The sequence below is a fragment of the Botryllus schlosseri genome, chromosome 15, assembly GCF_051294905.1.
Source record: "Botryllus schlosseri isolate E-star chromosome 15, Bs_hap1, whole genome shotgun sequence".
Classification (NCBI taxonomy): Eukaryota; Metazoa; Chordata; class Ascidiacea; order Stolidobranchia; family Styelidae; genus Botryllus; species Botryllus schlosseri.
In genome coordinates this window covers 8,004,724-8,015,222 of record NC_137250.1, presented here as the reverse complement: position 1 = coordinate 8,015,222, position 10,499 = coordinate 8,004,724, and the positions used below count along the sequence as shown (strand labels likewise).

General features: G+C 41.7%; 1 long non-coding RNA gene and 1 pseudogene across 1 annotated transcript; one reads left to right on the top strand and one right to left on the bottom strand.

Moving 5' to 3' along the window:
* Positions 1–3,050: 3,050 nt before the first annotated feature.
* On the top strand, positions 3,051–3,965 carry LOC145458030 (uncharacterized; annotated as a pseudogene).
* Positions 3,966–8,484: 4,519 nt separating this feature from the next.
* On the bottom strand, positions 8,485–9,892 carry LOC145458033 (uncharacterized). Its single transcript, XR_013921048.1, has 2 exons — positions 9,759–9,892; positions 8,485–8,668 (listed from the first exon to the last, which is right to left on the bottom strand). It is a non-coding gene; the product is annotated as an uncharacterized LOC145458033 (long non-coding RNA).
* Positions 9,893–10,499: the final 607 nt, after the last annotated feature.

Here is a 10,499-nt window from a genome sequence, read left to right as displayed (position 1 = left end):
TCGGACTCGACCCTCTTTTCGCTGACTTGGACTCGGACTTGACTCGGTGGTGAATTGAAAATGACTCGACTTGACTCGAGTCAAAACTATAAAAGTGAGATTGACTTGTGACTCGGTGCCTTGTGACTTGGTTACAACCCTGCTATCTAGGTGAACGAGATAGCTAAACTACAACTCCACATACCGCAGAAAGCGAGAGTGAGACTATTTTTATCCAACCAAATAATATATAACTAACAAACAGCTCAGTTCAGTTTATTATTAAAAGTTTCATAATTTCAAAACACCACCAGATTTCAATACAATGAAAATATAGGAGGGTGCCGAAACGACTTGCAGTAGTCTTTAAATATGCCGCCCATCGGAGTCTCGACGACGTAAAGAAGAGTACCGAAAATTTCAATGACGTCTTTACCACGAGTATCAAAAGTGCATTTAAGTAGGCTAAAACACACGCGGGACCACCTCGTCCAACTACCTGAGAGAGATGAGCGGATTTGAAATTTCTGAAATCCGGTTTTCGCCTACTTGGTTGTCCAGACTGGTAGAAACTTCGAGTTCATCATCATCATTGGTTTATTAGCAATTTTATCAGTTCAATACACCACAAAAAATTCGATACAATGAAAAGAAAGAAAGGTGTCGAAGCGACTAGAAGTTGTTCCACCTTAGCCTAGGCGATGTAAAGAGGAGGCATGCACACTGAATGAAAGTAAAGAAGATAGTATAGAAAAAGGAAGCGACAAGAAATAGGGCGGCATGTCATGGGAAGCGAGATCGATAGGTCAGTCGTGGTCCGGTAATCTTGAGGATGGACTGTATTTATTTAGTAGTAGGCCTAATTGCTTGTATTTCGACTTGAATGTGGACATGCTCGTCGACTGCCGGATGGCCGGCGGGATACTGTTCCACATATCAGGTCCGGCATATTTGATAGAGCGATGATCTTTTCGGTCGATCATATGATATTTGGACGACGTGGACGCGCGTGTGTTGTAGCCTACTTGTGCGCTTTTGATTCAGAGGTAAAGAAGTCATTGAAGTATTCGGGGCAACGACCGCAGTGAAACTGATACATAAACTTGGCGATTTCTAGTTTCCGCATATCTTCTATGTTTAGGACGCCGAATCTCTTCAGCAGTGACTTATTGGATGGGCAGCCAGGCCCCTTTGGGGCCCTAGCTATGATTCGGAGTACTTTATGCTGTAGTTTCTGCAGTGGCTTGAGTGCAGTTTTACTGGCAGCCCCCCAACAGAGGATGCCATAATGTAACTTCGATTGGATTAAGGATTTAAAGAGTATCAGAAGAACCCATGCTGGCATGAAGCGCCCAAGGCTGTAGAACAGGCCGCACTTCGGAGATAATTTAGTTTCTAGGGACTGAATATGACTCTTCCAGGACATGTTCGAGTCCAGTAAAACCCCGAGATATTTGGCATTATCTGTGTTGGAAACGGGCTGACCAGCGATATTAACGGTTAGGTTATTTTTTGAATTTACTGTCAGCAATTGGGATTTCGAGGCGTTTATGCAAAGGTTGTTCTGGGCCGTCCACTCATGGACTTTAGGCATTTGGTCACCAGTCAGGGCATCCAGCTCTGCCGTCGAAGATGCGGAAGAGAGGAGGTGAGTATCATCAGCGAACAGTGTGGTGTTCAATGAGGAGGTTTCAGAAATGTCGTTGACATATAAGGTGAAGAGGACCGGTCCAAGTACTGAGCCTTGGGGCACACCACAGGTCACCAGGTGAGGAGAAGACGAGGTGTTTGAGATCGCAACCATTTGTTGGCGTCCAGTGAGGTAACTTTTCATGAGCTCAAGTTGTGGGCCCCGAAGTCCGTAACGCGCCAATTTCGAGATGAGAATTTTATGATCTACGCAGTCAAACGCTTTTTTTAGATCGAGAAAAATGCTACATCCCACATTTCGCTGCTCTGAGATATCATAATACTGCTCGGCCACTGTTAGGATGGCATGTGCGGTTTGGTGTTTGTGTCGGAAGCAAAATTGTTGAGCAGAAATGATGGAAATTTTGGCGAGGAATGAGGACAGGCAGGAGAGGAGCAACTTTTCGAATGCAACCCCGATGCATGGGAGAACGGATATCGGACGGTAGTTGGTGACATTAGTTCTATCCCCAGCTTTGTGTACAGGGACTACTCTGGCTTTTTTTAGGTAGCTTGGGTAGACTCCATTTTCTATCATGAAATTGAAAAAATGGGCCATATATTGACCGATATGCAGGCTTATCATTTTTAAAAACCATGATGGGATTTGGTCATAGCCGACGGCCTTGTGCGATTTCAGTTTGTGGATGGCTACTTCTACTTCGTATTTGGTCGTAGGTTCAAGCACAATCGACTGGGATATCGATCTCACCGCTGACCTGGCCGACACAGGTTTTGTAATAGACGAAGCAATATTAGAAAATTTATATATATTACAAAAATATTCATTGAAGTGATTCGCGATGGCCGCCGGGTCTGAAAGTTTGTTTCCGGTATCCGAATTCATAATTTCCGAAACAGACTTATGGCCTTTTTTCCGTTTTCATTAGCGAAAGTGATGAACAGGTGAAAAGGGGTGAATAGTATTTACAACATGTTCTTAAGTTTCTGGTCGAAAGACGTAACGGATATCTTCTACATTATGACTGACATTTTATCATTCTGATATAAAAAAGTTGGGAGCTCAAAGTGTCAATCAAATATACGTTTGCGCGGATTTACATTTTCGGTCAATTTCAATTATAAACAATGAGAAAAACCGAAATGTTACGGAGCGGCTTCTACTTCGAATATAGTGTAGGCTACATTCAAACAAATATTTTTGTCCAATAATAATGTCGCGAGACATCGTTCAAACTCTTATATTATGGGTTAATCGACAACAGTCTCCGTTCATCAGATCAAATATATTGACCAGTCTGCTAGCTGGTTGCGGAACATTTGAATTTCGAAAATCGAAATCGCCACTAACTGTCATCGCGAACTACATGGCGTTTCTGTATAGCTAACTAACATACGTATGTTAGTTATCTATAGTTTCTGCCTGTCGACGACGCAGTGCTTACGGTCGCGTTCCGCTCCAATTACGCGTTTAACAGCGTACGGAGATGCAAGATTCGTCCAACGTTCACTGTCGATTTCACTATGAACGACATCTACGGGGTTCTATTCTGGATATGGTATCTTGCAATAGCATGTCTGGGATCTGTTCAACTTAGATTGGAAGTCTTGTTTAAACCAACAGAATGCGAAAGAACTAGAAATATGGCGACCAGGTATTTATTCACTACAACGGAACCAAATTCGACACGGGAGAGCTCTTCGATCACAGCCGCCCGACGAAACCTTACCGATTTCAGCTAGGAGTCGGCGATGTCATTGACGGATTTGAGGAAGGTCTTGTGGACATGTGTCCGGGTGAAAAGAGACGTTTGACAATACCCGCGCATATGGCATACGGAGTAGAAGGCGGCGGCACCCCACAAACCCCGGGAGGCACAGTAATATACGACGTCGAGCTGGTTCACGCGGAACAAGGACCCCGGCATCCGAATGTGTTCAAATCGATAGACCTTGACTCAAACAGACTAATTTCAAGATTCGAATTTATCCACTACCTAAGGAAAGAATTGGAATCACACAATGGACAGCCGTATTCGGAGGCCGAAGAAAATGAGATCGTTAATGAGATATATAAGTTGGAAGATCTGGATAAGGACGGGTATATTTCGCTGCAAGAATTTAGCGGAAATAAGCACGACGAATTCTAGACATCTCGAAAAGATCGAAGAATGCACGCTTCAATACGCATGAATAAATTTTGTGCTTCAACGTATTCCGTGAAATCACACTGAACTATCGACATCCTTATGCCTTATCGTGTATTCATTCATAAGTCACGACGAAATTTCTATTGGTGCAGAGACCAATAATTTTAATAAACAAAGAAAACTGCACGCTTGTTGAATTTTGGAGTTGGTATATGTAGCGGCATAGCCTACTAATCAGGTGACGTCAAGTCATTATTTAGTGCAATCACCCCCATTCTGGTTAAGCCCCTGCCAAAATCATAACACTTTCAGGATTGCATATAGATCAAAGGTATCAAACACGCGGCCCGTGAGAACATTTTGTGCGGCCCGCGACGGCATTTTGGAATTTTAAGTATTCAACGATATATATTCATAAGTGCCATATATCATATAAGAACTTGAAGTTCACCCTAAAACGAATATAAAAATCACTGAAATCTCAACAAACTTTACTATCACATCACTTTTAAAAGCTACCATGCATGCGGTGGAAGAACAGCTATTACGTCACATTTCTACTTCATAATGATAAAACATGACCCGTTGATGATTCGTGACTGAAAATTGTGATTTGGTTTGGTGCGACCTTTCGTAAAATTACTCGATTTTGGATTGACTGGATGATTAAATAAAATGACTCGAGTTGAGTCGGGTCAAACGTTAAAATCAGAGAAGGACTAGCGACCCGGGACGGTGACTCCGTAAAATCCTACGGACGCAGCAATATATGAAACTGTCATAGGGTATAGTAGCCTAATATATCAAAAGGTCATAGCTTGCGCTGCGTGGGCTCGAGTCACGATTTTCTGATGACTCGACTTGACTCGAGTCATTTTCTCAGAATACGAAAATGACTCGACTCGAGTCAATCTGTGTATTGACTCGACTTGGACTCGAGTCATTGCGCATGACTCGAGTCAAGTCATATGACTCGAGACTCAGACGGCCAAGACTGAGATTTCATTGTAATTTCGAAAAATAGTAAAGTAACCACACTATTGGGATTTCGTCTATGTTACTGATGGTACTTGAAATGCGATCAAAAACTTTCAAAAGTGAGAAGAATTATGTTTTAAATGCGAACCATTCGATATCGCCAAATAGAGTTATAAAAAGTGGGTTTAACAAGACTTTAACTGGAAACTGAGCAGTAAGCAAAATGACTTGGACTCGGACTCGAGTCATAATACCATGACTCGGACTCGACCCTTTGCTCGTTGACTTGGACTAGGACTTGACGCGATGGTGAATTGAAAATGAGGCGACTTATCTCGAGTCAAAACTATAAAAGTAAGATTGACTTGTGACTCGGAGCTTTGTGACTTGGTTACAACCTTGGTATGTAGCTATTTAATCATGTCAGTATGGCAACCATTGACATTTTGTGAACCCCGTGACGTATAATTGGTTACATGCTGGGTGTTGCTTGTTTTCTTTATCCATGTTAGTATCGGTGGCGAGTAAGGTATGGTAGAGTGGGGTAAAACGCCTAGGCGAGGTAAGACACCCACCATCAATATGACAGAACAAAGCGAGCGTTGAATGCGTTACGGTATCGCAGATGTCGCCTAATGGTCAGACGAAACTGTCACTTTGATTTTCGACCCCCGAATGTGTAAAGTTTTATGAGAATTTATGACTTTTACACATATTCATACCAAAAGAGATCCTTTTACAACAAAGTGGAATGACATGTTTAACGGATGCTACAGAGAGTTTGCTGGTCCTATTTATGATTTCACTACGCGTATGGTTGAATTTAAGCCACATTCCGAAGGCGAGTTTACACAATAACCACCTGGTAGCTGATCTACAAGCCTACCCTACCCGCGGGGTAAAACGTCCCACCCTTTAAAGTCCAGTAAATATGGATTGCGTACCTGTTTATGGATTCACCAATGATGTCTTCTCGAGGAACGCCATTTCTATCAAAATTGCGATTAACCTGGCGAATATAGGCTATCCCTTTGACTAAACAAGATACATTCCAAGAACTCCCGATTTTGTTATTGACTTATCATAATCAGTTGGTATTTCTGGATGAGATTTGTTTTCAAAAGATCCGGTACGCCATGATGAGGTGGAGAAGCATGTATAGGTCTGTAGGGATTGAATATTTATCGTTTACTGAGTGGCATGCGGTATTTTATGGGGTGTAACGGGGTAAAAAGCCAAAGGAGGCATTTTGCCCCACCCATGTAGCAAAACGTCAAATTGATTGACATACATTAATGATAATTTTACATTTGATTATCCATACTTGGACTTTCCTGACGATTGTGGTAGAATGGGGACGATGTCTCGCACGAGAATTCCGAAATCCAATCCGTTTCGACTATAGTTTGGTAGATATTACGACGTTTCCCGCTTAAGGTAGGCGTGTTGCCCTATTCTATACCCTAGTAGTACACTCCACAGCTGTTACACCAAGGAATTCTTCGGCGATTGGACATTTCTATTCCAGGGGTTCTTAACCAGGGTACGTAAACCCCACCGAGGTCGAAGCACCACATCAAGGGGTACGAGATGCATTTTTGAATTAGGCCTATATGCTGTGGAATATTTTCTTGGCCAATTTATTCAACTGGAAAATAGTCTTCGCGCTACGCCCGATTTTGTGTGAATGGGCTTTTAGATTTTAATATAGGTACCATCAGAAATTGTGCTGAAAATGGACAGGAGCTATACGAGAAATCTTATTGGAAACACAAGGGGTACGATCGCGAAAAGGGTTAAGAGGCAATGCTATTACAATGGCTCAATACGATGTCATGATGCATTCTCTCGTATGATGTCTATAACTCATTATTTTAACAAGTTATGCCCGGCACAAATAACATTTTATTCAAATATTTGAAAATGTGATTTTTTCCGTGTCAAGCGTGAATAATAGTAAATTACACTTCCACGATGTTTGTGGAAAGCCCGTCTGCAAAGTCCCGTCAAATAAGGCCTACTTGGAAATTATACATTGAATATCCTTATTATTGATGCTGCGGCCCGCGCGGCGCCATCAAAAACTGGGAAATTGGCCCGCGAGCACATTTGAGTTTGGGACCTCTGATCTAGATATAGTCAGTGTTTTTGATGCGAGGGGTGAAAATCAGAGAATAGGGTTAACTGATCTATTTATAGGCGCTTCTGAAATTCGGGTACAAATGATATAAAGATTTTGATGTCGCCAAATATCTAAATTCACAGCAAGATATTCGACCCCTCGCACACTGACGGCATATCACGAGTGGAAGCCCGAGAAAACTGATGTTATCGGCCTATACAGTAGATAATTTAGTTGTTCGTGTTTTGTTGACAGCTTCTGTCCAAAAATATCATAGATAAACAGCTCGGCTCCACCCTATTAACCATATGCCGTTCCATATTGAAGCCAAGCCATCGTATTAAATAATTATTTGCCAAAAATAAAATATGACTGGAGGTGACGATATGACCTGTAAATATCATGTTACTCATCACCTAAGACAATGCTTACCAAATCTGGCGCCAGCGTCACCTCTAGCCCTACCTACAAACTGTGTGATTAGGCGCTGAGATCAAAAGGGGCATATATAGGAATCGGTGTGATTCGACCATAAATTAATATATATATTTGTGCTCTAAGAAGGGATATATGAATATGTGGTCACAACGTTCGCTGTTGTACAAGGCGCGTTCAATCTGAAATCGTAACGAGCGCTGTCCATAGAATATAGATGTTCATTGGCGTGCAATATTGAGTTTTCTAACCAATCAATCATAACGAACAGAATTTTCAGCCAGCGAGGCTTATTGTGTACACATTTATAAACGCCAATAGTTTGCCTCATGTGTTTGATGACTTTTTCATGCCTGCTAAAAATGTCCACTCCCATTACACGAGATCCTCCTCAAAGGGAAATATCTACTTGCCCCCACCCAATAGCAACCCAACTAAGAGATCTATCGACTATACTCGGGACCTATAATCTGGAATGAATAACCGCAAGATATCCGTGAATTGCCTTATAATAGATTCAAAAAAGACCTATACTTAATCACCTCTTGTCGTTATATTAACACTGTTGTCCTACCTTCCCAATGCCCAGAGATTGCTTCATTGATCATTTGCTACCATCGTTTACTTTTTCCTTTTTAAACCAAGATTTTTTACAGCCTGACTGTATAGATAGAGTCAAGTGCACCTGTTTAATGCTGGTGTGATCAGACTAGTTGACCTTCACGGCCGTATCGATCATTCAAATCTGATACCGAATAATGTGCATGCATTTTTTCTGTACCGTCATCGTTGCCGTCTGTTTTTCACGTATTTTGGTTGGATGAAAATAAAGACTCTCCCTCTCTCTCTCTCTCTCCGGTACAACGAGCATGATAAATTTTTAAGAATCTTTCACCACAATGAAGTATACTGTGACGTGTGAAAGTTTATTGACTTGCACGGTTTTATTCCTGTAGTGTATAGTGTCTGTGTTGAGAGTAGTGACTTTGAAATAATGTGTAGCGTGCTGCCTAAGTATTATATTTACCTGAAAAGGCCATGAGCTCCAACGTCGTTTGTATAAGCATTCAACAAAATAAAACCTTTTTGTCGATTTAGGTTGTAGGGGGCGTTTCGCAGTTATGGATTATTGGCCAAGAGGGCGTTGTGTACAAAAAGTTCACGAAACACTGGTATGAGATTAGATGTATTTCAGCTTAGAAATGAACAATATGCAGATCCAATCACGTGGATGTAAATTATTATATTCACTGAAGGGGCGGCAACTGGTCCTTTTCATAGTTTTCCATTACATCATCTGAATTACCGCCGACAGGAATCCCGTGGACGAGAACGGATGGCCAGAATGAAATCTCTGTTTGAAGGAATAAAGAATATTAAGAAAAATGATGAACACCAACTTCTGCGACACATTATATGAGGCCGGTATCACCTAGTTTAAGTTACGCTTTGCCAACTTTCAGCGTCACAAATAATGCAACCTCTATGCTCCATGCTCCAGTTGCGCTAATTAAGGCATACAGGTCACGTCCCACACTTATTAGCATATAACCAGTGCTTTTCGACATTTTTGAGCAAGATCCGCTCTTTTTTGTAAAAAAAATTCATCCGCACAAACCAACCGAAAATTGTTACACAAAAAGAAAATGAAGGTACTCAACTATAGTACCCTAAAACCCTTTTTGGCCTAATAAGTGTAGGGGTTTGTACAAGAACACCCGATTGGTTGGAGAGCGTAGGCGAACCCACCGGAAAACTTCAACATCGGATCATTCGTATCATTGCAAAAGCCCCACGGGGCCTGGATGTGCAACTGATAAATCGCTTCTCAAAAGATTTGGTGTTCTAAACTTAGAAGATATGAGGAAGCTAGAAATTGCCAAGTTTATGTATTAGTTCCATTGCGGTCAATGTCCCTCAAATTTCAACGACTACTTCACCTCGGAGAAAATTTTCACGCATAGTGCGGTCAGGCGTAATAAGCTGGCGCACAACAAAACTCGCTGATCAATAGCGGTAAAACTACAGACTGATGGGCGTCTGGGGGTTGAAGCCCCCACAACTTTGTTTTACCAGTCTATGGGGGCCGAACACAAACGTTTTTTTTGGGGGGGGGGTGGCTGATGAAGTCCTGTTTCGGTCCTGGGTATATCGTACTAAATTTTGCATATTAATGATTTCATCGTAGAAACAAATTAAAAACACGGGCCAGAACGACAGGTTGAAGTCCAATTTCCTACCAATATTCCCGTACGTATGTCAGTCAAGCCTTCACTTTATGAGAGGTTTTGCAGCAGCACTGCACAGTGCACACACCTAATTTATGTATCTATCGACTTTTTACTCGAATAAAAATTAGGGGGAAAGAAACAAGAAACAAAAGAATACCGCGAGATTCATTTTTTTGCTCGTGCTAAGTGCAATTTGGTAGCAGCAAATCTCACCTGGGAGTGGTGGAGGCTTTGCGTCGAGGATAACATCGCTGTAGTATTTGTTCTGAAATACATTCAATTTGCAATTGTTGATCTTCTGGCAGTGCGCGGATGCAATAAGTGTAAATACGTACATCTTCATCGCTATCTTGTCCCCAATGAAATGGGGGTCGTTGACGCCCGTTGCCAAAAAATCGACTATAGTAGGGACCTCTGAATCCCTTGCATTCAGACAAGTCCGCCGCTAAAATGCTAAATATAAGAATGATAAAGACGGCCTTCGCTTCCATCCTGGTTAGGTGTGCGCTTGACAAGTTACAGTAAAAGTGCACAGACGATACTCGTTATGATTTATTTATACTTGCAAATTTCCTGTAATATATGGCACCGTTTGTTGTTTTACCGGTCACCCACATCGGCGAGTAGAAAGGGATTTTTCCAGTGATAGAAAGTTATTGTGTTTATTGGAGTGCAGTAAGCATTTCAAGCGAGATCGTAAATAGACTTTGAAATTTTTCTTGACTAGGTTTTAGCCATGTTACCGTAGGTTGTATAGTAGATCTCTTATACCGCATTAAATAGCTCCCTAAGTTACATCCAACGCGCGCATTGGTTTAGTTACACGGATCAATCCGTTTTTAAGAGATGATTTTTGGACTCTGAAAGTTGACTAAGTTTTAACCATGACCCGTAGGCTGTACTGACGAATGGCCCGTGTTTTCCTTACAGTTTTCGAATTCTTCATTGGGATGG